The sequence below is a fragment of the Aulostomus chinensis genome, chromosome 7 (assembly GCF_037954235.1).
Source record: "Aulostomus chinensis isolate RoL2024-O1b breed Wild chromosome 7, RoL_Achi_v1.0, whole genome shotgun sequence".
Taxonomy (NCBI): domain Eukaryota; kingdom Metazoa; phylum Chordata; class Actinopteri; order Syngnathiformes; family Aulostomidae; genus Aulostomus; species Aulostomus chinensis.
In genome coordinates this window covers 2927501-2955324 of record NC_141326.1, presented here as the reverse complement: position 1 = coordinate 2955324, position 27824 = coordinate 2927501, and the positions used below count along the sequence as shown (strand labels likewise).

The 27824-nt window shown below is 45.1% G+C and overlaps 1 protein-coding gene across 4 annotated transcripts in view; it reads left to right on the top strand.

Annotated features, from left to right (window-relative positions):
* tspan9a (tetraspanin 9a) overlaps positions 1–27824 on the top strand; it is a 166939-nt gene that overhangs the window by 35950 nt on the left and 103165 nt on the right. For all 4 annotated transcript variants that reach the window (XM_086208156.1, XM_086208153.1, XM_086208155.1 and 1 more), the window contains one exon: positions 18495–18559. The gene's annotated coding sequence lies outside the window, so the exon portion shown is untranslated. The remainder of the gene's footprint in view (positions 1–18494; positions 18560–27824) is intronic.

The window sequence follows — 27824 nt, the reverse complement described above, 5'->3', positions numbered from 1 at the left end:
ATATATATATATATATATATGATCAACCTATACTATATTCACATGCATTTTATTCGGACTGGCAGTGGACACTGCACTCAACGTCCCTCATAGCCCCAGGTATCATAGAGACTGCTCATGGGGGCATGAACTGATGAATGGCAGTTGCATGTGAATTACCTATGAATGTCATGTTTAGCGCGAAGGTTACTCTTCCTCTTAAACACCCAAGAAATCAAACAGCACCCCATCCTGACATCATGACACCATGGTAAGAGTAGTACTGTGAGATGTGTTGGGATTCTACCCCTCAGCCCTGTTACCATGGCAGCCAACTTAATGTACTTGACACAGGACCATCCGTCTACTGTTGTCGTCACAGGTCCATAGTTGACAGCAGCGACTGGTGTAGTGTATCTCCATAGGTGGCCGGGAGGTCTAGGAGACAACAATCCCTTAGTGGTGTGAGTGTGAGTGTAGCCCTTGTCAGTGGTAGTGTGGGGAAGGAGCAACACCACTAGTGCAATTTTCCTTGTAGTGTACGCCATCTAGTGGAGTCAGGAGAATATGGCACTTTCAAGGGCCATGGCACAGTTTATCCTGCTGGTTTGCATGTTGTTGGGTTTTTCACAATGATTGTGTACCACAGAGACAGTTACTCAACACTCGCCCATGCTGCTGATGATACACGCAGCCACTGGGCAGCTCTTCATCAGCCTCAACTCAAAGGTAAAACCGTCTCACAGACACTCTTCATTGAATGACTAAAGATACCCAATCCCCAAGACTGGAGTTGTTGTTGAAAGGATCTGGTAATGTACTCAGCGCCAAAAGTGTAACTTCATTAAAAAGCAGTGAGCAGGTTGGACTTTGATCCTGCCACTGCATTGGATGGTTATAAGTCCTGCTGTACCCACAAAATCAATTGGATTCAGATTGAACATTTCTAAAGGTATCTAAGGAGGGAACTGTTGAGAGATGAGACAGAAGCAGAGAGAGAGAGAGAGAGTGTTCAGTGGTGGGTAATTGGAAAGCAGGCGGACTGAGACTTCAGTTCACACGGTGTTGAAACAAGCTGTTCCCAGTAGTCATTTATCCATATCACCTGAGAATCAATGTTCTGATCAAATTACTTTTGAGAGCAAATTATCCCTCTTTTTAAGGCCTGTTGTCATGATCCCTGCGTTCTTGTTGACACCACTAGAGGTCAGTGTGACCCAGATATGTGCAAGGGGAAGAGTCGACCTTTGGATGGGTAGGATGGGGGTTCGTGAGCTTCATGGTCATGTCTGCAGAGAGACTGCATGCTACAAAGCTTTTGGTTATTTTTTTTCCTTGAAACAAAATCTCTCCTTTTTCCTCTTTTTTCATGCTCTGTCACTTTATCTGTTCTTTCCATTGCATTTCAACCTGGGATGAGTTAAACCTGTTTATACAATTTGCATAAGCTTGCTCCATAAATCTGTGCTTACCCCTGTGTACAGCTCAGTCTGTGTGAGCTGGCTGTTCAAAAGGAATAGCTAATGACTACATTGCCCTGGTTGACGCGTGTCAGTCTATTTCAGGCGCTACGACTAACACTCTCATACATGGCCAAGTAAAAACTGATGATGTGTGTGCTGCGCCGTTCCTGTGATGTCATCCAGCCATTTGGTTAGTCAGGAGTTGTTGTTTTTGTTGCTGTTTTTGAACAAGGCAGGGCTCCTCATCCTCATGCCTCTGAAACATCAGATATTCTAGCCTGCTGTAAGGCTGCTGACAGCGCTCCTGCCACGGGAGAGGCAGACATACTGGGATATTGAACATGTGACCTGATGGGCAGCAGTGACCATTCCTCAACCCCATCCTTCTTCTCTCTGCCCATAACAGGAGTCGTTCTTCTGCTCTGTCTCCTTATTGATCCCCATTTGGCCAGGGGGTCTCACCCCCTTCTTTATTACCAACCATCAGTCTCAATCTCAAGTCCATCCACCACTGACCTCCTGTTCTCAGGATGAGAGAAGCTGTAATCAGAGGGGAATGAAGTTGAGGAGTCGAGCCATAGAAGGGGCGAGAATGACGGAGGAAGAGAGGAGATAAATGGCAGCTGGGTGGAGACGTTTGGCATTGACAGGTCCGAGAGCTGAATACTCAGGCGGAAAGGGCGCTGCCAGCCGCTGAAGCTTGTGGCCGGCACTGATGACTATCTGCATGCTGGGACGCAGAGGAGTAATAGAATCCCAACGTGATGTGCTGGGATGCTTGTGGATGGGGTAAATTTAGCTGCAGGCAGACAGCTTCATGGGGCTGGGGGGATGTTCATAGCTCTGGAGCCTTCTCTAACCACCCCTCTCTGGTCCTCATACCCTTCTGGAGGAGTCATGGAGGGCAGTGCTGCAATCACAATATGAATCACCTTCTTTCCATAACTTAGGAGGCTTAATGGCCAAATGGCGAGATGTATCGCATTGCAATGTGATGGCAGTGGGGGAAGGGTGGGAGATACGTCAGCCGCTCTTATTTTCAGGCTCTGATAGGGTAGCATCTGTTGGTGTGCTCAGCTATTGCATTTCATAAGCAACCACGCTCATCGTGAAAAGATGTTTCATGATGGAATAGATTTTCCATGATTGATTTACAGATGCTTTTTTCTGATACAGCTAAGCTATTTAACAGTGAAGCTGTTGTTTGGTGGTTTCTTTCACTGGTTTTGGCCCTCAAACACAATATGACATAGTTTCCATTTCTTCCATTCAGTACTTAATGTTCAAGCAACATATATAAAGAACATTGTGGCTGAGTTCTTCGGTCCGAGTCCTCATAATGTGTTGCTTTCTACTTTGAAATGGTTCCCTTCTTTACCAACGCTAGAAATATGAATAAATAAGAGCCTTGTGGGGTTTTATTTATTTAGGCATTTAGTTGACGCACTCGCTCACATGGAACATCGACATTAAAACAAGAGAGCACCACTAAAGGGTACTTGTACCACATCATGTTGCTCAATTTTTCAGCTGTTCTGGCAAGTGAAGAACATATTCTGTGCAAAGTGAAAATATGCAATCCTTCAATGATATAAAGTGGCTAATTAACTCAAAGTGGTTTGCTTTTCAAAAGTTTTAAAGCTAAGTCGGTCTGGAAAGAATAATTTCTTTGCTGTACAGGAAGTAATGTGTTTGATCGTTGGCTGTCTGCTCCTGACACAGTCCTTTGAGTCCATCACCTTTGTATTCATTCCCCAGTAGGCTGGCTCTTCCCGGGAATGGCTGATCATCAGCACGCTGTTCTTTTCCCAAACCGCTGGTGCGCTGGGATACTTGTTGTTTTTAATTGCAGGTTTAGAGAATAGCAGTATTATTCCAGATGACAGCGGCTGTCCTGAACAACAAATAATGCCCATCTGTGTTGTTTGTAGAAAACTGGCAGAAATTGAGCCATTCAAAGCAGATCAGGCTTAAAGCATAAAGAGATATTCATTGTTAACCAAATGTTTCCCACATTTCTTTTTGTTGAGCGGGGTACGGGTACAGACTTTGAAATGGCGGGAGGTTTTAATTAAACGTGTGAGTGAATCCAGAGTCAACTGCGTGCTTTAGGCTGTTTTTTATTGCTTGCTTCTTATTTGACTTTGGCAGGGGTATTTCTCTAAATCCTTCTGACAGCCCTGAACAATGGCTTAGCTTGGCAGTTGTGAATCAACTTTTTTTTTTTTTTAATGCTGGCATATTCTTGCCTGAACGAGGGGATTATGATATAGCTGTAAGAAATCCTGGTTAAAAGGAAAATATATACCTGAACTCCTTCTGTGCGCTGCAGTAAAACCATGCCATGAAGGTTTGGGGATAAACAAACGATTCACATACTTCACTTTATTTTTCTACTTTGCCCCTTCCAGACATTTAAAAATAATCTGCTTTGAATCATCATTTGTCTTTGATATTATTCAAAACTCAAAATATCTAGTTTGTTAGAAATTCCCAAAATTTTAGGAATATGACATCTTATCATTTCCAAGTATGTGCACTGCACATTAGTAAAGGCTAGCCTGGAACAGGAAGCTACTCGGAGATTTCTGATGAGCTTTTTATCAGGACGCTCAAGATGTTCCTGCTGTCTGCACTGCCGATGTGCCTCCAAATGTGATCGACTTCTCTGCCTACATTTTTATCATCATGGATTTACTTTGATTCAATTCCTTTGATTCCTTTATAATGGGAAAAACAAGGTATTCATTAAATGGTCATTGTCACGCATATGATGATATTGGCTCACCACACAGTGATACACAGATGTGTATGAAGGCTCACACAGGTGCGCGTGGCTCTGGTGAGCAGCGCGGCAACTTCTGCTGATTATAATGGAGGGGCTGCTGAGACGGCTCATTGTTCTTCAGCCTTCAGGTTACGCCTGGTACGAGAACGCCGCTCCATATATGTCACGACTTCAGAACGTAGCACAGCACAGATTAGTATCCCGGTGCGCTGCAGTTTCAGTTGCAGTTTCATTCACCAGCTGTGTGCTGCCATTTTTACCTCGTCTCTGGCGTCCTTCAAGACCACAGTCACAGAAACGCAGGAGATTCTTCAGAAATATTCACCTATGGTGTCCCTCCATCCAACACACTCGCACACACACAAAGAATGCTTTGTCCCCCTGGGAATTAAATGTCTACCAGGCCAAGAAATAATTCCTATGTTCCGCTCATAAATGTTTGACGAAAAGAAACAGTCAGTTGAGTGGAAATAACGCGTCACAGATGTTGTTCGTGTTGTAGTGCTGGTGTGAAATTCTTTCAAGTGGCAGTGACATGGCAGCCTGACCTTTTAGTCATGGACAGGTTGGGGAGATTTGCAGAGTTCATGTGCTACAGTAGTATGGAATGCAGCTCCAACTACTCCTGACAGCATTCACTACCCTGCTTTATAAGTTATACTCACATCAAACATACGGCGAGTGGTTTACGATACGAGCAGACGGAGAAGGACTGAGGAGTTGCAGCAGATTTTGTCTCCGTGTGAGCAGAATTCAGACATTGATTTTCTGTTGCCTCAGCCTTGGCAGCAGAACAGAGTTCCAGTTTTGTCTGCTGCAATATGATTTTTGGGAAACTCTGTCTTTGCCCCTGCAACCACCACCTCTCACATGTCTTGATGGATTTTGGGTGCTATGATGAGCGAGGAGCGGTGTCTGAATGATGAGGATGAGCATGCTACTCCTCACTTGATTTGATTAACCACCCCAGTGAGGATTCTTCTATATGGAGTTCATGGTCTCAATTATTTGTTTCAAGTCATGTTAGTCTGGTTACCATGGTCCCACTTCAACACAACAAGAGGGTGTGCAGGGTCAGTTTTCTCTGTGATTGACAAGTTGCTTCCACAGCAACGTGTGTATTGGGATAGCGATTAGAGCTGGGAGGGATACCGCTCATACTATATACAGGTATTAACGTCGCATATGAATAAATTCATCATGAATGAAATTATCTTTTTCCTCTACAGGAATACAGGTGACCATTAGTGGGTACTGTGCAGAGGGCACTGCTAGCCAGGAAGTAACATGAGCTGAAGGAAACGTTCAGAAAAGAAAAACGAGCATGTTGGAGACTGAAGAAAGTGAAACTAGTGAGCAAGCGTCTGGTTTAAAAACTCTGATTTTCACCAAAGGAATATTTATTGCAAATTCCAGTAAGTTAAAGTCCATCTCACCTTCTCTCATTCAAACATGGCCCTTCAAAAAAGCCAAAAAGTTTATGGTCAAAATGCCAAAATGAAGGCGTCTAATGGTCAATCCCAAGCTAATAGATCACGGTGGCTAGACTCTCTCATTCTGGTCACTCTGTGGAACGACTGAGATGGGGTTTTATTTGTTAGTGGTTTGATATGAAATATAGATATTTAAATGACTGAATGACAAATATTAACTGAAACCTAAGAGTCAGAGTAGAGTCTGTTGTGGGACCTTGACTTGCCCCGCGCTGGCAGGCACAGTTGCCTTCTCTCAGATCTGAGTCATCCCACCAACGCGTGAGGGTCTTTGTTGCTGTAAAAGCTGCAACTGCATAGCTCCTCATCAGCTGCTCAACACTACATAAGACGAAGGCTAATTCCTCTAATTACTCTTTGTCTAGACTGAGTCACCCGCATCGTGAATTTGGGTCTTTACAACACTTGAGCCACGAGTGTTGCAGGCTCTTTTTTTAGATGTCTCCTGGTTTCCCCACTGCCTCGATGACTCTGCACACACACACACACACACACACACACACACACATACACACACACACACACACACACACACACACACACACACACCAACTGGTCAGTGCCTGGGTGGTCATAGATGGTCTGGAAAATGGCAGTGCTAAATGGTGAGGATCAGGATCCGTGATGTAAAACATTTCTGATATGCAGGAAAACTGAACTTGCAAAGACAACACAACAGTTCACACACACAGATCAGTGTGTTGGGGAAATACGACGAGTTGACCAAGCCAGAGTTTGGAAGCTTTCCCCCCCAACCGGTCAAACAGACGTCCGTCCCCACTGATCCTGGATCTGCTCCACTGTCCTGCCTGGTAAAGGAAGGTTCTGGTGGCTGCTGTTGCAGGATGTGCTTGCTGATGGAGAATTGTTGGGTGGAGGTTCATTGAAGGAGGGAGGTGATGGACCTGCTCTCCTTGGAAAGAGGCAGGAGAGAACTTTGGTTGGGGTTTGGCACCGCACAAATAAAACTGACTTATTTTGAAAGCTGAGGTCATGTTGGGGATGCACAGCACAATTTTATACAGGAATCACAATTGTGCCGTGTCCATCCTAGTCTGCCCTAGTTTGGGTCAGTCAGAGTAGCAAGTTGGCACGGATATCCAAGTGTGTGACGGGTACAGACTCAATCGGCACACATCCTTTGGGCATGAGTCAGAGTCCATGTTGATTTTTCCACGTGTACTTGTGTGGTGCAAACAGGTCACCAACCATCAGTGAAAAAGCAGGAAAATCTATGGAGGATAACATGCTATACGCTTGTGTTATAACAATCAATACCACCTTATCCTTTGCTCCTAGCGTTAGCCTACTCGGTCTCGCCATGGCACCAGCATTGCTACCAAAAGGTGTTAGATTATCTCACCACCAATGCCCTATGTAGTCCGTAGAGTCTGTGCTCCTCAAGTCTTCTCCTCCAAAAGCTCTTTTCTCTTTTTTTGTACTGTTTTGGCACAGGTTGTGGTACAAGTCGCACATACCGATGCAGTAACAGCTGCTCTCCTGCCTCCATGTTTGTCTACTCTTAAAAACATATCTGCTAACCCTCATTCTCTGGAGTGGTTTCATGAGAGTTTGAAATCAGAAGTTACGTTCCAGTTGTGAAATGTTCGCTCCCCTGTTTAAGAGTCGCTGTAAGTGCAGGGCTGAAAGATTCAAGACGCCACAGAGCCCCAGATGAATGGTGATTGAGGGTATCATCCATTCGCAGATAGATTTCTTTGGAGTAGCCTGTTTGACAAATAACTTGGTGCCAGTACAGGTAAGATTGATCAGCAACAGAAAAAAAACTGACAATGCGCCAGCTAGCATTTTAAATATGTTGTTTTCATCTGCTTACTCATAAGCCTGTTTTGCAGGGAGCTGAGCCTCAATCTTATTTCTACCGCTTTGGCTCGCCATCCCTGTTTGTCAGTGCCAGAGAATGAATTAATATTCACTGAAGTTAAGCGCTCAGGTGTGGAGGAGGAGACCCGGCATTGTGTGCAGAGTGATGTTGAGGAAGCGGTCTATGAGTGATGACAGACATGAGCCATCCTGACACTTGGAGTCAGCTTTTATTCAAGGTGCAGCCTCTGTCATCTTGCTCCTCTTTTATCTGTGTCACAACTGAGTTAGCGACACCCACAGTGAGTGCAGACCAGTCCCCCCTCGCCGGAGAACTGTTCCTGTGCCCCTCATATGTGTTCTGGAGTGTGTCTGCCTACCATCTGGAGTCACTATATAGAGTGATTAAATGGATGTTCATAACATTTGATTTATGCGCTGTATTGAATAACCATTCAAGAAATCATCTAATAGGTCGGTCCTTGCGAAAGTCGAGACCTTGGAGGAGATTTCAGGTCTCCATGAGTCATGTTTGTAGTCCTTATTTCTCTCTCTTAATAGCTCTAACAGGTCAGGTTTTTTTGGGCTGTCCCTTCCTCTCACCCAGGAGACATGAAGGTGACACCCTTCTTCTCCAATGAGGAAAACATTCACACTCGCTCATGTACACAAACACACATCTGGAGAGAGACGAGTTGCCCCGGACATATGGTACAGTATTACACACCATGGCGTGTGTGTCTAGATCCCCTCAAGAGCCACTGTGGAGCTTAGAGAGACATTTTGGTCACTAGGATACCAGCAGGACAAACAGTGGCCAGGTGCCAGGGAGACGACAAGGCGCCTAATTCATCACTGCCCCATGCTGAGTGACAGACTGGAATGACCCTACAAAATAGATGCGGCACCCTCTAGACTCTTTCTCCCTTTTTGAATCTTTCTCTTTATTTACATGGAAGAACATGTCCAGTACTATACTATGTACAAGGCCCACTGAAATTGCAGTGACGATCATTAAATATTACCTGTTACCTGTGCCTGCAGACTTTCTCTGCAGTCTGTTTTATCATTCCATCACTGCAGTCTCCTGTTTTTGAGCTGCTTTCTCTCCTCCGCCTCTTCTTCCCTCGTCCTGCAGGGAGAGGAGCAGGGAACCTGACTGTGATGGGTGCATCAGTCACTCTGTCTTTCAAGGGCCAGTCAAACCCACAGAGAAGCTGTCCCATCTGCAGCATGATTTAGCCAGAAGAGAAAGAGGACGCAGGCATCTCTGTTTGTTTGCTGTGTCTGTCAGTGCACCGATAAATAACAACCACAGGGATGTGGGCGTTAAGAAAGGTTTGAAAAGTGTCATCTCTGTGGAATTGTCTTATCCCATTATTCCTGTAGTGAATGGATAGTGAAAAGAACGAGGGCAAAGTGACAGAGCGGAGGACAGGTTATGAGAGGAAGCCCGGACCTGCCTGGGAACAGGATTTCCCTCAGTTGCAGGGCAGCTGCATGAATCCCTCGCTTCCTCTCTGGCTGCCTGTTCAACACTCATCATGATAGCTCTCCATCACCCACCTTCCCTCTTATCTACTAAGCCTGCTACCTAGCTAGCTGCAGTGAGTAGTGCTGCCCTTATCAACAGCAAACTAAAATGAGGCTGGGCTCTTTGAGAGACTGACACTAAACAAGTCGAGAGAAATCTGATATTTGTGTGCATCTGCAGTTTATCCGGCAGAGTCTTTTCTTTACCCACAAACGTGCGTCTGACTCCAGATCTGCTTATTTGTAGTAGCCTGGTGCTTATATGAAGTGCAGTCATCTGTTTGAAGGGCACGATTTACCGACCGAGCGAGTGGCTATGAGAGTATCTGTTTGTTTTTAAAGGGGCGACTGTTTAACCATAGTGTTCTCACTCACTTCAAAGGGTACATGTACTTTTCCTCTGTATAGATTAATACACTCCTCTACTCTTCCTTCTCTGCTTCCTCGCTACTTTCCCCGATTGTTGCTCTTTCTCTGAATCTCTGAATTAATTTCTCACCATACAACCTCCGTCTGTTCTTCAATTTTCACACTTTGCTTTCTTTGCTGTCTCTTAAATCCTTCACTCTCGTCTTCATCCACTTCGTCTTTCCTCCCACATTCTCCTGTGTCTGCTGACACAGTGCAGAGCGTATGCCTGACACCTGAGGTTGGCAGCCGTTTCTGTCTCACCTATCATGGCGGGGAGAATAAGAGCGGAGCAGGGAAGCCGTGTACCCTCCCTCAGCTGCATGTGAAGGACTGCTGGGAATGTTGGAGATCACCTGTAGGGGGTTGGAAAACATTGCCAAGATGTTCACACACAGACATTCAGCGGACACGGCCACGTTGCCACACTCGACACACGCTCAAACAGACGGGCGTGTACACAGAAAGGCATCCATGTTGGGAGCATGTAGGCAGGCTGTGTGCCTCCTCTACCTATCAACACATGCTGACAATTCAGAGATTTTGATGGATGTTAAATGAAGGCAGCTTTGGAATTTGTTTGGACCTCTCTGCTTTCATCTGTGCTTTGACAGAAGTACACTGTGGAATAAAGCAATGTGGGGGAAATAGTGATGGATGAGAATTGTCTTCTTCCCTCAACACATTGTCTCTGCCCTACAATTCTGCAATAAAACTGTAGATCTTTTTACAGCCCCTCTGTGCACATAATCCCCCCTTAAGATGTACAGAACATGAAGACGAGAACTTGCTGGCTAACTTTAGTCGGCGCTATCTGTGCTTGACAGCCTGTAGTGGGGGTTTGTCCTCTATGCACTGCATCACAGTAGCAGGGTCTGACAGCCATTTTTGCTAATTATGTTTTCCAGGCACGTATTTCATCTGCTGCTCACTGTTCCCAGTCTGCATTTATCATACCCCTCTCCTCCCTTTTCATTCAGCCTCCGCTTTAATTCTCTAAGACAGCACCACAAGCTTGTCTATTTCCTTAATTTAAAAGTCAGGGAGAGACATGAAATAATAGAGGTTTTATCATCTATAAATCCAGTATGGCTTTGCTCTGTGCAGACACTCTCAAAAAATTAGCATGAAGTACGAGCCACTCATATTACACCATCTTGTCATTGCTTCATAATCTGGTCATCTGTTTTCTACTCATTCTGCCACCCTGTCGGGGGAGGGCACGTCCATCAGGAGTAGATGATTTGATCATGATTTATTTGATTGTCTTTGGTTCCACATCAGAACAGAAGATGTGTTTCATAAAATAGTGAGTGAACAGACCCATTGAAAGTACGAGATGTCCCGTTGGAAGCAAATTGAATCGATCTTACCTCCAATGTCCCAGGTTTTTGTTTTTTTTTTAATCTTCATCGGCGTTTGAAGTCCGGAGCAGAACAGAAGGTCGTGAACTTTGCCAACTGGCGATGGTATGCTGATGACGAGTTGGATTTTGTGAGGTCATGGTTGATGACAGTCAACCCCAGGAGCACTGGAGCGGTTGCTCACTCATACCCCTCAGCGCGGTGATCTCTGATGTGTGCATTTCCAAAAGTGTTTGTGTGTATCTGGCTTGCTAGATGCACAGCTGCACAGCACCATCGCATGAGCGTGTCATGTCTTTGTGCGCCTGGTGGAAGTTGAAGACTTCTGGCAAAGTGGGCGCTGTAGATGCCTGTGATTGCACGCTGGATCAAGAAGGAAATTCCTCTGAGACGAGGACAGAGCATCAGCAGCGAGGGAACGTGGAATGGTTCCAGCAGTGGACACAGGCAAACTTTATCCAGAGGAGCAAGCTGGGACTGTAGCTACACACGCACACACACACACACACACACATGCACACAATGCCATCAGACCTGGATCCATTCTGAACCTCTGGGGACGATTGCACATCGTGGCCGCTGTTTATCTACTGGCTAAGGTGATAATCTGCTCTCATGACTCCCTTGAGACTCTAAACCTTCTTTTCTGCAGTACGGTCATGGCTGGCCGGGGCCACGGGGGACACGGTGTCAGGCATTTGTAGTGTAGAAAACTGAGAGATTAGTTGTTGAAGCAGGGCCTTGAGAGAGGTTAAGTATCTTGGGATTTGACCAGTGTTCAAGAGATGTGCAGCTGTCAATCTCTACATGCTGTAGTTTTTAAAGATGCACACTATGTCCATCCCAAGGAATCTGGTTATATACAGTATGTGTTATATAAAGCGTAGAAATTGAGGTGTCAGGCTGTCATCTGAACAAAGAAAGCCGGGGAAACTAATAGCTACTAATGCAATTGCTGTATCTGAAGAGCAGTGGAAGAACGCTGGTCTATTACAGTATGTCTGATGCGCCTCCATTCGTGTTAAATATGAGAAAATAAGAACAATAAATCAGCGGCTAGCAGGAGGAGAAAGTTGCTGGAGCCCTGGCAGCCGGTCGGTGGCAACAACAAAGGGTTTGGGAGGATGTCTCCAGCTGCACACAAGTTGGGTGATTGAATATTGCAGTTTGTAATCGGCATCATACAAAGTGGCAGCCTCGCCGTGGGAGCACACGTGTGCAGTCATCATGCATTCATAGACGTCCTTTATTTCCACGATTGCACCGTGTTCAAATATTGATGAAAGCATTATTGGTGAATGATGGCTCTTGTATGGCACATATATCTGACATTAATTCATGTAATGACTGCTTTCTATTGCACTTGTCGTGAATTGGTGTTGTTTTTCGTTTTGCTTGGTGATTTGCTTGTGTAGTGTGCATCCATCCTAAGAGTCCATCTGTTTATTTGACTCCCCACACACACTCAGCTCAGACACAGACCACTGGGAATTGGGAGGATGAAAACTGCCTGAGAACAAATATTCATCTTGGAAGATGTCATTACTGTAAACATACCCATGACATTTTTCAAAGATTTCAGCTCAACGTGTTTAAAATACAACCGACCCTGCGATAGTCAGGTGCAAAGCTCTTCAGCTGGACTTCATATATTGTTAATTCTCGAAAGGTGCTGTCAACAAAGATAAAACAGTTCCCACGAGACAACGCACAAAGAACGAGGACCTCCACAATCATCAGCCCAACGTGAAAAAATGCAATTTTGGTCACTCCGTTTCAAGGATCTTGCATGGCTTGCTACATCCCTCGGCTGCGTAATCCTGTTGACAGGCAGACAAACAAACACTCAAATAAACCAACAGATGCTGCTGGAAACCTTGCCTCCTTGGCAGAGGTAAAAAGAGAACTACGAGCACCACATATCAACAATATCTCAATAAAAATACCCCGTAAGCTTCACGAGGCATTATTGTCCAAGGGCAATGGAACTGGATTGCATTGTGTGCTCCTCTGAATGTGTCAAAAATGGAGAATGGAAAGCATTTAGCTTGTAAGCAGCTCTTGCTGTCTTGATGACAAAGCAGAACCTTGCTGCAGGGTGTACTGGCCAGTCTTAATGTTTGGAGATTTGTTTTCCTTTCTTTGCCCAATTAGAGGCTAATCGCCGATAATCACAACAAGCCTGCCTGGGGGCTTTCACTGGATCTCCCTCTCTTTCTGTTTGCTCAGTGCCACATTTTTCCCAACGAGGTAACCATCAGCTCCACGTGCGCTCTCTCCCCGTTCGGCTGCAAACCTGAACGTGTAGAGTTCAAGAGGGCAAATGTCTCCCGCTATTGTGTGTCAAGGAGGACGGCTGCTGATAAAGCTGTTCATGTTTTTATGCCAATTAACCATAAAAGTCAGTTCCATTAAGTTTTATTTGCTGTCCTCAGTTATGTCTTTTGATTTTGGATTTTTTTTTTGGGGGGGGGGGTGTCTAACCAGAACAGGAGCTTTTAATTGACCCCCCCCCCCCCCCCCAACACACACACTGTTCTGATCAGCTGTATTGTATAAATACATTAGGACAGTTGGACTCATTTGAGCTCAACTGGCCTGACTGCAGTCATCTCCTTGAAGTGTGAGAAGTAAAATGGCGGCGCTACAGTGGCGGTTGGCCCACCCATGCTGCTGTATGTTTGACTGCAATGAGTTCACAGATCAGTGATGCTGTGTTGACAGGGAGGCTGATGAGCGTGGCACGACTTCCTCCAACCCCAGAACGCGGCGACCTATGAACCCTTTCATGGTCTGATCCTCCAAATGCAGCTGAAAGCTGCAGAACCCAAACTGAAGTGATTTTGACAGTAAAGTCCCCCATAGCCTGACACCCTTCACAAGCACAAGATGGTTCAGCAATCCCACCCACAAAAATATCCATTAGTAAATATTGAGAAATATACATGATGTGTGAAAATTTGGATGTGCCGTCTGTCAGCTAAAAGTGTTGTATATTTTTCCTGATGCATCTGTAATTGTGAATTTAGGTGAATTTGGTAATTGCCCCCACCCAATTCACCTCTGTCCCTCAGTACTAGAATAATAAGTTAGAGGAAATTGTTGAGTTAAAAGAAAAATACCTGGAACTTTGAAAGTATTATCAGGAAATTAGGAACATTATCAAATGACCAGAAAGCTGATATTAAAATTAGCACGGATCAGTGATGCTGCAGCTGATCTCTTACGTGCTTTTCAAGAAGAATTTCAAATACATTTTTATTGAATGATATTTCATTTTGCTGAGGACTTCTGGAAGTCACCCTGGAGGTCCAGACCCCAACAGGAGAACCCCTGCTTTCAGCAACACTGGAATACGCAAGAACTGAAAGTGTTGAAGGAGTTCTCAGCATCGAAATGGTCCATAAGTAATGAATTATGACTAAAAAAACAACAAAAAGCAGTCTGGAATTCACTGATTGCTTCTTCATACGGTATCTGAGAATCTACTGTACCAGTAAGCTCATTGGTATCAAGCCCCAGAATTGCAATCAACTTGACTTGCCAAAACTCTGTTTTCTCTCTGCTCTGTTTCCAATGCAAGATGTGCTGTAGCCGTACTGACAGCCTTTTTCACTCTCCATGTCAGAGGTAATTGCTTGGTTAAAGCTGTCCTTTGAATTCTGTCCTAACACTTATAATTCAGCCTCTGCGGAAACCTCAGGCGTGGATCTCTTCACTCAGCAGTGTCACACAGTTTGGCTCACTGCCAGTTTCTACAGTAGCTCCCCCAACCCCCCAGCCTTACTTCCACACACATCAGCCTGCAATCAGAGCTTGGTCCAGCCGCCCACTGTCTTGAATTACACAGCAATTCACTCAAATCGAGTGCCTGTGCCTTGGTCATGCTGACTGCTGTTGGAAGCTGTGTGGCCTCCCCACAGGTCTTGAGATACAGTAGAATAACCAAATGTATAATCAACCTGAAGCTGTTTGCTTCAGCCCAAGTTCCCTGTGTTCTGTTTTTCATTTTTATGACTCCGCGCGCGTGTGTGTGTGCGCGCGTGTGTGTGTGTGCGCGTGCGTGCGTGTGTGCTGCATGGCTGCAAGTGTTCACTCCAACATTGACACTGCTTGTACATTCCATGGAAGGGGATCTGTTCTGGCTCCATTCCAGCATTCCTGAGTGGAGGCGTCATGCCTATCACGTCCCTTCCGATTGTAAACCATGGCGTGAAAAAGCAAATCTGAGTGAGACCAAGACACGCCAACAATGTGAAGAGATGAGGGACGAAGAGTCCAACTTTCCCAGTGCAGCTGTCGAGGATTCGGAAAGTAAAGTTTTGTCTCCTTCAGCGCTGTGGAGCAGGATTAAGCGAGGACAGCACTCACTGTGGAGAGGCTTTTGCCTGAGAAATCTTGTCACGGGCAGGGGAGAGGATACAGGGAGGAAATGATGGTGGAAGAAATTGATCTGAACAGACATATGAAGGGGTCGCTGGAAAGAGGAAGATAAAATAGGAGGGGGAAGTTATGCAGACTCAATTTTAAATAGATGATGGTCTGTTTGATTACCTCAGGGGTGTATTCACGCAGCACAGTCAGCAGTACGATAACTGCAGTCTAGATTTCTTGTACACCTACTTTCCCTCAAGGATCGGCACCTGCAGACATGAAGCAATTGTAAAACATGCAGTTGAGCCTCAAGGCTGAATGAAGAGCAGTTAATAGCACGTCAGTGACTTTAACCAAGGACTCGTATCCATTCTATCTGACCGTGATCCGTTCCATGTCCTGCCATTTTATTTTGGCTGTTTCCTACTCAAACTGCACATGGAGCACAGATTAAGCATTGTACTGTTTCAATTTGTGCAAGAAAAGCAGATTGAATGTGGAATGAATGTTCTCTGCAGCATTTTGATAATCCTTACAGGGTGCTAAACCTAGCATGGCATGACTCATGAAGGCACAGAACAGCTAAAAACCAAAATCCAAAACCGCTTGCTTCACATTAATTTCAGTAAATGCTTCACAACTGGACCTCTGGCGTCCCTTCCAAAAGATTGACTGAAATCAATTCAATCAGGCGAGTCTGCAGCAAAACCCTCAAGAGCCTGTTATTGTCAATGTTTACGACTCTTCAAATCCACCTATTAAGTATCTTATGATACCAACAATTCATGTTGAATTTTATTATCCAGTGCCACTGTGCACAGTAACCTTGGCCTCCAGAGCCGGCAGCGCTGCGTGTCATGAAGTTTCCAGGGTAGGCGGTAAGACAGCCGTTCTCAGCTGACTTGCCGATGTGTGCCAGTGCTGGCTGACACCAGCTCATTCACAGCTGTGGGAGCTCTGTAAGCACCACAGCTGCAGGGCCCTGCTCTCTCCCATGAGACAAATGATACCCCATTACTGCACACAGAACAACAACAGTAGCTTTTCAGTGCCTCTCCCTCTGCTTTCTGATAATACTAAATTCTGGGTACGTATTTGTTTCCGCTGCTGGTATTGCGAGACAACATATTGCACTTGAAAGCCATGACAGTCTCAGCACCTCAAAAGTTCAGATATGAGATCATTTTTCCCTGGAGTATTGATTTGTCATAGCCTAAAGAACATGGAGCATGCATGTGGGAATGTCAAAGTCATCCTTCCTCTCCCGTCGGATCTTGAGGAATTGTGTTTGAATGCTAACATGCATCTCTGTGTCACAGTGTGAAACAGTATGTCATGTATGTCTCTCAAGATAACTAGCTATCATCATGGTTGCTGGCTGCAGGGTCTTGCAGGGGCCCACATTACAGCCCATTCACTCATACACACATGCTCCACATGCTGCATGCAGGCCAAAGGGCCGCAGATGGTAAATATAGTTTATGGGGCTGAGTGATCACATCTCAAGCCACGTTACGGTCTGTTTACAGCGATAGGAACATCACTTAGCGAGTAGGTTTACACTGCTGTGCTGTGCTGTACCAAGCATGATGACCAGAGATGACGTCAGCCCTCTGACTCGGGGAGGAAACGTTGCTCCAGCGCTCTGCTAAACGTATGCTGACAGCCATCTTGATTTTTGTCCCACATTGCCACTGTTCAGATTTGGCTGTTCGTTGGCTGTCCACAGTTCCCCAGGGAACAGGAAGGAGGCAAGCTTGTAATGATGAGGACTAATCATGTGAACTAATTACGTTTGTCCCCTTGTACAGGGTGTCACTGGAGTCCTAATTAATTCTACCCACTAATGGGATGAACAAACTGTCTTGTTTTTCACTCTTTGGTTCAATCTGCTTTCATTCTGTGCAGCGTCAGACTCCTTCGCGCTCTATTGATCACTCAGTATTGTCTTTTTTTCTTCATTATTATGTGTTTCTCTGTTACCTGTTAGTTCTTGCCTTCTGCCACGCTCGCACACAAACATTATACTTTGTTCTCCATTTTTCTCCATTCCTCCACTGTTGCGCTGCCCACCAAGGCACACGCTCCCTTCCACTCTTCACCTGACCTCAGTTCTTCTGCTATTCGGTTGCTGGATAGAAACTAAAAACCCTAAAAGCAAATGATTCTGACTTGTCTTCACCTTATCTAAAGTAAAACGTGAGTTATGGAAACATGCTCACTGCTTTGAGGACTTTGACTAGATTGTGCTGGAAACACATTTCAAACTATTGTGTGGAAAACATAACGTTTCCATGTGGAAGTGCTCCCCTTGCTTTCGGCAGTGGCCGCTCTCCTTCAGTGGGCGTAAGTGACAGCTTCTGCTACAGACAGGGCAGAACTTCAGCCACCGTTCCTCACTATCAAATGGAAATGAAAGCTGTGGCTATGCCCTCGTAAGTCATCCTGTGGGGGGAAAGTGACCCCTCTTGTATGGGATGAAGGCGCTAAATCAGCCCGCAGACATCTCAGCAGCTCCTCTCATCTTAAGGTACTCCTGGAGAACCATCATTCATGCTGGAGAGCAAGTGCAGCATTTTGACGTGCTGTGTACCCTGCCTCCGCTGTGTGTGCACATATGCCCCCGTGTCTGTTGTATACCTGTGTGTGTGTTTGATCTCAGCAGTGTGCTTCACAACAGCAGTGTTTTGAGATGAAGAAAGAGAATTGCACATGAGCCCTGCTACATAGGTGGAAACGGACAGCCGCATTTGTTTCCAAGACACATTTTTCGGGCAGCACGGTTCAGGAGGTGGAGTGTGAAAGGATATAGCAGCAGCTATATAAATGAAACCCACTTTACCATTTCCCGAGTCTCCATGTTGACCTGGTATTGTTGGCCCAGGCTCCGGTTGTGACTGGACTACGGCAGTCTCTACTTTCTGGAGTGAACCTCCAACCATTGCTCTAACACACACTTCCTGAGGTTGTGCTGCTGGTGCATCTTGAAGGTTACATTTTTATGTTCTCGTTTCTATTGTTTGAATATGCTTGATTCCATCAGACATTAATATTCATGAGATTGGTTGATGTGAGGCAGGGAATACACGCTCCCTTTGTCAATTTCAACCAATCATAGAAGTTCTCTTGCAGGAGAACTCTCTGGAATACTGATTTAAAGAGGTAATTAAGTGAAAAAAATCAATGTAAGAATGATATGCCAAACACAAGGGAAGACTAAGAAGTGGTGCTGAGGCCAAGTAAACTAATTGACTGTTTGTTATTGCAGATTTCGACCTTCCCAGCCTGAGGAGCAGCCAGCCTCTTTTCCTCCCTCGACCCCTCAGAGGAAAGGTGAGATCTCACCCTTCACACCCTCGCTCCATCTGCCATGAAAATCTGCTGCATTCACAACAAAATGAAAACAGCGAGCCACTGATGATTTGATAGCACTCCCTGTTTAACCGAGCCTCTCAGATAGATGAGGTCTTTAGCTCACATTGATTCGAGCTTTGCTTTAATTTCAGCCTACCTACACTCCTGCACTTGGGATCGCTCTGTGTACAGATGTGATTAGGATACTGATGGAGTGAGCTGGATACAATTTAGATTTGGACTTTCAGGGATGTTGTGGTGAGTCCCTCCACCCAGGGCACCCTGCTGCATGATACCGGTGCACAGGGGTGAACTAAAATTAGCCATGCAAGAGATAACCTGTGCCTTGGGATCAAAGCAGGGCTGAACTGTCTGGCTCTTGGATGGCGCCTGTGGTGGCAGAGCCTCGGTAGGAGGAATGTTGAGCGAGAGAGACCCAGAGATGTGGAGAGAGAGTGAGGCTGCACTGCCATTCATCCGAGAGGATGAATGTTTAAGAGGCCCCATATCGAGTTGTAAAGCTCCACGGCCAGAGATTATTCATGGGCTTTTGCTCTGAAGGGGTCAAGGTTTTGTGTATTATGCTTGCTCCCACAGTGCATCTCTGTTGCCAAGAAATCTACACATCCCACACTAAACGGTGCCGATTGATCACAGTGCTTGAATGGGATGTTTTGATATTTGTGTGAGACGGATAGCTCTTGTCCCGTGCTGGGCTCCTTGTTGATGAACTGTCCTCACTAATTGATCCCAGGGAGAAGATCACTTGTTCATGACTAAACGCTTCTGCCTTAACATTCCTGACATCGGCCAGTTTCTCCGGGTCCTGATCATTTAACAATTACTGCCTTACTGTATGTCACTGGTTCCCTGTGTGTTTTCCCAGGCCTGCTTACGAGCCCTCAAAACCCACTCAGGTTTCAGATGTGTTTAATGAAAGCATCTGAGCTGGAAATATGATGCTCATTCTCAGTTTTATATATTCAGTCTGGGGCACCACTAGAGTCACTTCACATGATTCAAAGTTTGAAAAAAAGAACTCCAAACAATATCTTCTGCTGGCCCCAAGTTCTCGAAGTCCCACCTCACGAAAGGGTGATTCGATTCACCTGAGGTCCTGGAAGTAAAATATAAACAAACATCATTTCCTTATCTTGATTGCAAATGTCATCTTCCCCAATCCCATGATCCCGTGCAGATGCACGGCTGGATAGCTGATGAGAATCTACTTCAGTCTACTTCATTGGTCAAATAATAAAAGCCACGTCAAGGATGTCCAAAATACTGAACTTGCAGACGGATGTAGTGCAGTGGCAGTTAATCACAGAATGGGATTGTACTGGGGATTCGTGCATGATGTGGCCTCTCACTGTTGCCAGGCTCCTTTTAATATTCCCATCCTTAATTTCAGTGAATCCTTTTAACATCATGTGTATCCTCCTTGAGGGGTCAATGTCATGTTGGTGCTTTCCATCTTGAATTAAGCACATATTGGCAGCCGATTAGGCACTCTCTCTGTAGCAGATCAAACAGCATTTAAATTAAATTAGTCTGCTACAACGCTAGAACATAATATGATAATCTATTTGGCTGGAAATAATTCAAAGTCATTATTTCATTAACATTTGTTTTCCAAGTGGATCTTTCCCATCTTCTTTGACATGTCACATCATTTGTGATATTTGCGATGTTCTTTGCAGCCAAACTATTGTATTTCCACTCATTGGTTTTGATGTCTCCAGCATGACTGTGGCTCTTTTTAAGTCTCATTGAGGCTGTCGGAGGTTGAAAGTATATGTACATCATTGGAACCAGCTGAGCAGTGTCCTGGTTTGCCCTGGTCCCACAATGGAAGGTTTCATAAAGCGCCTACGAAGCAGAAAAGTGAGGAAGTGTGGAACCATGGGGCTTGTGAGGTTTAGATTCAGTGTACTATTTGACAAAAACAACAACAACAAAACAATTGGATGCTTGGTCGTTTCCCTTTATTTGACTCAGCGTGTGTTCCTTCGTGATGGTCTTGCCGGCAGAGAAGAACACATACATGCAGGGGGGTTGGAGTCCGTATGTATGCAGATGTATGTGGAGCTATTGATATCTCTGCTGCTGGGCTCAGAGAAAGATAGAGACTGATGCTACCCCTCCCTAAAATTTACATATTTATTTCCCAGGCCAAACAGCAGCACATGCACCGGTGACCACCAGAGACCGTATACGCCTGCCTTTAATTGGCTATTGATTGACTCTGCTATGGCAGTGGGAGACAATAAATTACCGTCTGCTTGAAAGAGGGAGGTGGTAGTCAAGTTGAGAGTGGAGCTGTCACTGTTATTCTGAAAGTGAAATCTGTGGTTACATTATTTATCCATCCCTCATCTTTATTTATGTAGCAGGGATTAGTGACGCAATACAAGATGAAATGATGGCAATACAGGCTCCCTCCCGGGCCCGGTTTATTTGCATAGGTCAATGCCTGTTGGTTCTGTTTGGAAAGATGCTGAGAATTTGAGCAGAGCATTGTACGCTTGAAGAGGATAGCATGTGGCATGAAATTGGTTCCTTCACAATACCCTCCATTGTCTAAATAAATAATGGAACATCACATATGTTATTGTGGCAGTTAGCAGGTGTGCTCGCGTGTGCTTGTGCTCTCATTTGTGGTTGTACAGGTGTGTATACATGGGTTTCTTCAGCACAATGCAGTATGATTAAATTCTCCAATTGAATGAATATAAATGAAAAACAGTAATATAATTGCTCTTTAAGGTGCACCTGAGAAACGTATCGCTACATTTGCATTTTCTTGCAGTTGTCTTGTAAAAGCATCTGCACCGGAGGGTAATTGTGCTGCCTAATTGAGCCTGAGTGGAGTATAATGGTGAAGAGCTCACTGGAGACTTCATTTGGCTTACGACTTGAGACTGTTATCATTCTGCTTGTAAAGAATCATCTCTAGCAGTATCAAGGCACAAGTGTGTGTACATTATCATTAAAACCGTTCAGTTGTGGCCAGTTCTGGTGAGACATCCTCTGTCACAGCACGTTCTCAGCTAATCAATCTATACCAACACCCGCACTGGCACCAGGACATGAGGATTCTCAAATGACCACCCACAATCGCTGTCAGAGGTTAAATGCCCCCCCCCCCCACACACACACACACACACCACAAATACTTCAGCCTCATGATTGTTTCTTCAACCTGTTGCTTTGTTCACTCAGTCTGTCAGTTGGCCCGTCCAGACCGCTTAATTTAACCAGCAGCGGGGCCAGAGGGGTCTGTAAGCAGAAATCCACTGATGCGTCATCCGTCAACCAGGCTGCTGCTCCTCTAGCCTGAGAAGTACACCAAGAATCCCCCCTCCTGCTGTGTCACACACATCCAGGTCCTGTTCTGCTAAATGCCAGAGGACTCAGATGGGCTTTGATAGTTGCCTCGCACGTGAATGCCTATGTGTGCATGTGCTGTGTGTGAGCATGCGTGCATGTTTGTGTGAATGCTGACAGGCAGCCGGCTCGGGTATTGATCTGTAGCCGCTCTGACTGGAGCCCAAAGGGCAGGCAGTATCATCTGTCAGCGTACAGAGAAGGGCATTACGGCCACACTGATCTTAGATCACAAATCCCACTCAGAGAGGGGAGAGGAAGGTATGAGGGCGTCGCAGAGCTAGAGAGCAGGACGGATAGAAAGAAGTTGAAAGCGTGGAATAAGTTTTGAAAGGTGCTCTGTGTGTGTGTGTGTGTGTGTGTGTGTGTGTGTGTGTGTGTGTGTGTGTCCACATTCGTGTGGCAGTGCTGAGTGATATAGCAGCCTTCCATTCACTCTTCCACAGCCTTTGTTGATTGAGACAAACAGATCCTCTTGAAGACGACGCTGCCAGCTGACCTTCTCACCTGCACGGCCACCCACATACTCTGGCCCCCCCACTGTCTCTGTCTCCCCCCTCAGCTCTCTCAGTGACATGATTACACACCACTCTAGACGAGATAAACCGCTGATAGACATTTACCAAATTACATGCAGATAAATGGCTGCTTACATATACTCATACATTGCACATTTGCATATAGCCTCAGGGACAAATAATAAATCATAATCCTGTGTGAACATATAATAATGAGCGTAAAATGACTTCAAAGGTTACAATATCTCTTGCCAAGATAAGGATGTGAAATAAGCTGATTTCAGTGTTTTTTCCTCGCCTCCAGAAGAGCTGAAGTCACTTTGCTGGTGAGCTCTTTCTCTCAATCTCTGTTCTGCTCCCCCAGTGTTGCTGTCTTCTGTCACATGCCTCTGTAATGTGATACATGCATCGCAATCATGCCTGAGATTGCTTTTGATTGGAAGTCGTCTGAAAGGCAACAAGCCTCATGTTGTTTGCTAGAGAGACCCAACTCATTGTGTTGATGAAATCCAAGGTCAGCACAAGTAGTCTTGCATGACTCTGCTGCGCTCCTTCACAGTGATTATTCCATTACTCTAAATCTTCTGAATCTGTTCCCACCACACATTTGCCACGCTGATGGGTCTCGGTGTCGCTTCAGTTTAAACATTTCATGACGCTGACCTCCCGGTGCAGAAGCCTCTGAGACTCATAAAGTAGATAATGCAATGCATGAGTCCCATTTGTATCTGTTTGTTAGCTCTTTGGCCAGTGGCGAGTGGGTAAATGGACTGTCTGTGCACCCACACATGAGCCTTTCATGCTGGACTCGCTGATCAAACATGAACTCTGCTATAGTTTAATGTTTTACCTGCTAGTCACGTGACACCTCTGAGACTGTCTTTGGCCCCTTTGTTGGTCTGATTGCAGGCTGCTTGCAATGTATTTTATTTTCATCTTCATTCTAGGCTGGCCTAAACGTGTCACTACAGGATATAAGGAAGATAAGAACCTTGTTCACCATCTGAAATCTTGAGAGGTCGCATTAAAAGCTCGGTGCTTGAGTTTTCATCATTTTGGAATTTGTAAAAAAAAATACGCTGCAGATTCCGTGTTCTCAACACTTTTATTAGACACTATTTAAGACTCTGATTGGCTGTTTCTGACCAAGATTAAACGAGTCTGATACTGCTTTTTTATAAAAACAACAGCAGTAACAATGCATGTAGTCGAATGCAGTTGTTCATCACTTTAGCCAGGAGATTTGGTGCTAAGTCCAAGTCCTGTTCCATTTATATATGAAGGCTGCAGCACGGGGTCTTTCTGGGTGAGTCTCCATGTTCTCCCTGTTCCTGCTGGGTTCTCTCTGGTACTCCAGCTTCCTCCACAGTCCAAAGACATCAAGAGGGACCAGGTTAATCCAGACTCTAAATTGACCGTAGGCGTGGCTGGGAGAGCCAATGGTTGTCTGTCTCTATGTGTTGGCCCTGCCATGGACTGGTGACCTGTCCAGGGGGAAGGCTGCTGGGATAGGCTCCACCCCCACCACCCTCAACAGGAGAAGAGGGAGAAGATGGATGGATGGAGTTTCTCAACAGGCAGTGCGGGATATTGCCCCTCCCACTTTATGTCAGCTTTATATCATTGTCTAATTTGTTTGATGTCATGTAAATGTTTATCATATACTTCATCAGGTACCCTCCTGGTAATGAATGTGACACTCACATCCCCATTCTTCACAGCCCGTGTATATGCAAACTAGCCTTTGTGCATGTCGTCATATGCAGGCTGTCTCTTCTGTTTCACCTCAATTTACATGTCATATTCGCTTAAATATTGGCAGCTTGTAATCCACCCCCACCCCCTCCCTCCCATAAACCCTCATCTCATTAGGTGAATTAAAAAAATGGTGTGAATATAATCCTGCCAGAGTCCCTGGATTTGTCCAGCAAATACTGCTAATACAAGACAATTTCCTTGTGAGGTTGACAGCGCATTTTCCTCACTGAATCGAAGCCACGTCTTGCAGGGAGGTACATGGACAGAGAGCACCGCTGAGACGAACTGCAGCCTCAGTAGGAGCTTCAGTCACCACTGAGGGATCAGCTCAGATGATACAGACGATCTTGTGCGTCAGAGGAATAAATAGTGGGAAACTTTGTTGAAGCCTCCAAGTGGAACCAAGAATCCTACACTTAAAAACCTAAATGTTTTCACATCCTTTAGATATGTGTTTTTACAAACGCGTGTGGGTTTTTGTTTTAAATCATGCAAGTGGGTAGATTTTAAAATCCCCATTTTAAAAGTGTGAACCACACAGTGGTATCTGGAGAGAGGATGCAGCACACCAGTCCATTAGCACTGAGAAAATGACAAAGAAGAACCGTCTTCATTTGCATTGGAAAATTTGGCCTCCAATTTTATCATGCATATCGTTCCTCCTAAGAAAATTCATTTACAGATTCAAACTATGAAGTGTTTTCAGTCTGGGGACCAACAGTTTGTAAGTGAAATGTAATTAAACACAATTTCTCCAAAATCAGCTCAGACTGCAAATGAAGGCACATCAGCACGAAAAGGGATGAAACCAAAGTCCACCTCAACCTCCCGATGAAAACATCTCCTTGCTTCTAATTTCATCCTGTTGGCGACGCCAGCTGAAGGTTTTACCTCTAGCACGACACAGTTGTGTGTTCACTCTGCTCTTGATGCCTAACGGGGTCACTGAGAACCAGTTTTTGCACACTAATGTTCATGCATTCCTTTGTCTCATGTTTAACTGGATTTCACATCCTCTGCTGGGAGCCGTACAGGCTCGCCATGTGGAGGGATATATGATTCTGCATGGTGTCTAAACAGATCTGAGTGTCGCCACGGCGAGGTGAATGGGTAGTCAACCTGGAGTCGCTCTGAGTTTGTGTGTGTGTGTGTGTGTGTGTGTGTGTGTGGAGCAGAGTGGTGTTTAATGTGCTGGGCTAGAAGGATGAGTAAGGATTAATGTGAGATTTCATCTCTCAATGATCCTGGGTATTTCTGTATAGCAGTGCCCTATATCAGCCCTAACAGTGTGTGTGTGTGTGTGTGTGTGTGTGTGTGTGTGTGTGTGTGTGTGTGTGCGCACACGCGTCTTTCTGCTGGTTTATCCTGGTATGTGACACTTACAAACATCTCATCTTTCATCTGTCGAGCTGAATTTATGCTTCATAAATTCTGTACAATCTAATATATGTATTTCTGCTACTTGACGGTTCAAAGGTGTTGGCTGTAATTTGTCTGCATCAAACACTCCACTTCTCATTTCCATGTACCACCAATATTACTGCACACTCACCTTCACTCTAATCTCCCACAGTAGAGGCCATATTCATATTTCAATCTTGTTGCTGGCACAGTATCATTATTGTATATCTAAATATAACATTCGTTCTTGAATAATAAATGATATAATCTCTTTGATTCTTTTCATGAAATGTCATCCTGTGAGGAAGTTGACGTTGTTGTGATTTGAGGTTCTGAAATTGTTTTAAACAAAGGATTATGTGGTGGAATAGGGCTCTCTGCTTGTCTAATCTCTCGCTAGGTGTGTGTGTGTGTGTGTGTGTGTGTGGGGGGGGTCGGAGGCCTGCACACAGCCCGAGTAGACAGACAGATGGGATGTTTTTCGGGATGCTGTTGAATGTTGTCATTAATGCTCAGGATCAGAGGAGATCAGTGTCAACCTTTCACCTCACAAGCCCATGACAAAGGAGGCTGACCTGGTTCGGTGTCAAGTTTGTGTTCATTGTTGTGTTGTTGTTTTTGTAATTAAGTGAAAACTCTGCAGCCTCTCCTGAAATTCCACACTGATACATTAAACAAAATATAGATGCTAATAAGCTGTTTGAAGAGGCACTGGTAGGCCAGTGTCTCTACCTTTGGACCGAGCCAAGCAAGCTGTTTCCCTGAGGCAAGAAAGCAAATAAGCATATTTCCCAAGTGTTGAGATATTCGTTTAATTGGGCCTCTGTGTCCGTACACTAGTCTACTCTACTAAGATGCATTACACGCTCATTTCATACCCTAATTTCCACACCATTGTGTTCCACCTCGCTCCATGAAGACGCACTGCTCCATTGCTTTGCCAGTGAACATAGGAAGTGGATATAAATAGTCCGCTGTGTCGATGAATCATCAGATATTGATGTAATAGATTCCGGGCTGCACCAGCCAACCACACATAAAAATAATTTACTTATATAAGAATAAATTCTACCAGTAAACTGGCCTCCACATGAGAGGGTGGCATAGACTTTAGTCAGTAGTGATCTCCTCCTCACAGTCCATATGGAGCCACATGTGGCCCACGCAGTGCAAGTCTCCCAGGCCCCACCCCCATAGGTGTCTGTCAGTCCCCCTCAGCACCTAAAGAGATTTAAACAGTCTGTGTTTGAATAAGGAGATTATGCCTGGGGGGAGGGGTTGTCCGATGTGCTTCCATCCTGCACTTTTTCGGTGTGAAGTGTTTTGTTCGTCTTATTTGTATGTCATTAAGGGGCGAGCTTCCCCCATCAGGGATGTAGGGTGGGAGCCACCAGCAGTAAGGTACACTGGTGCTCTGCCTGTCCCCTGCAAAGCTCCCTTTGTCTGGAGATCATCTACTCTCCCAGCTCTAAGAGGATTACCTCATGTTATGACATCAAGCTGGAAGCACAGTTATCATCTCCTCCTGACAACAAGCCTTATTTAATTCCAGCACAGAAGCAGACTACAAGCGGCGATGCATTACTGAGCACATACATTCCAAGAAGCCGCTGCCTACACTCCACTGCAGCCGCGCTTTATCTCTGATGTTTGATTCATAATACATGTAAACAATTTCTCTGTTATGCTATGGGAGTCAGTCATGTGATGATATGGGCATCCCCTTCTAAAGCAGCACTACTTGGTCATTAGTCATTGTTAGACTTATGATGTGTATCCAGCTGCCTGCTTGTCCTTCGCACAACACATCAAGGTTCTTGCTTCACCACCTGTGCACAGTCTGAGCTCTGAGATAATGGAGGAGGCAGTAAGGGCAGAAATAAAAGACTGATTGCAGGAAAGAAAATGGTAAGAAGCAACCTTCTTCTCATGGTTTGAGTGTGTTCACTCCATTTCACCATGAGATGCCACATCAACTGGGAGTGAAACATCAGGAGTCCGTTGTGAACTCCAACCCTTTTGAAATCGTGTATTCTCTCCTCTAGGAAGACTTATATTTCTTCCTTCATATTACACCACAATAAAAAGTCCTCCATCATTTTTCCGAATTTGTGGCCTGTTAACCAATTATTAAAAAAGAAAAAAGACCCTGCATTTCTATAAATTATGGTTTGGCTTCT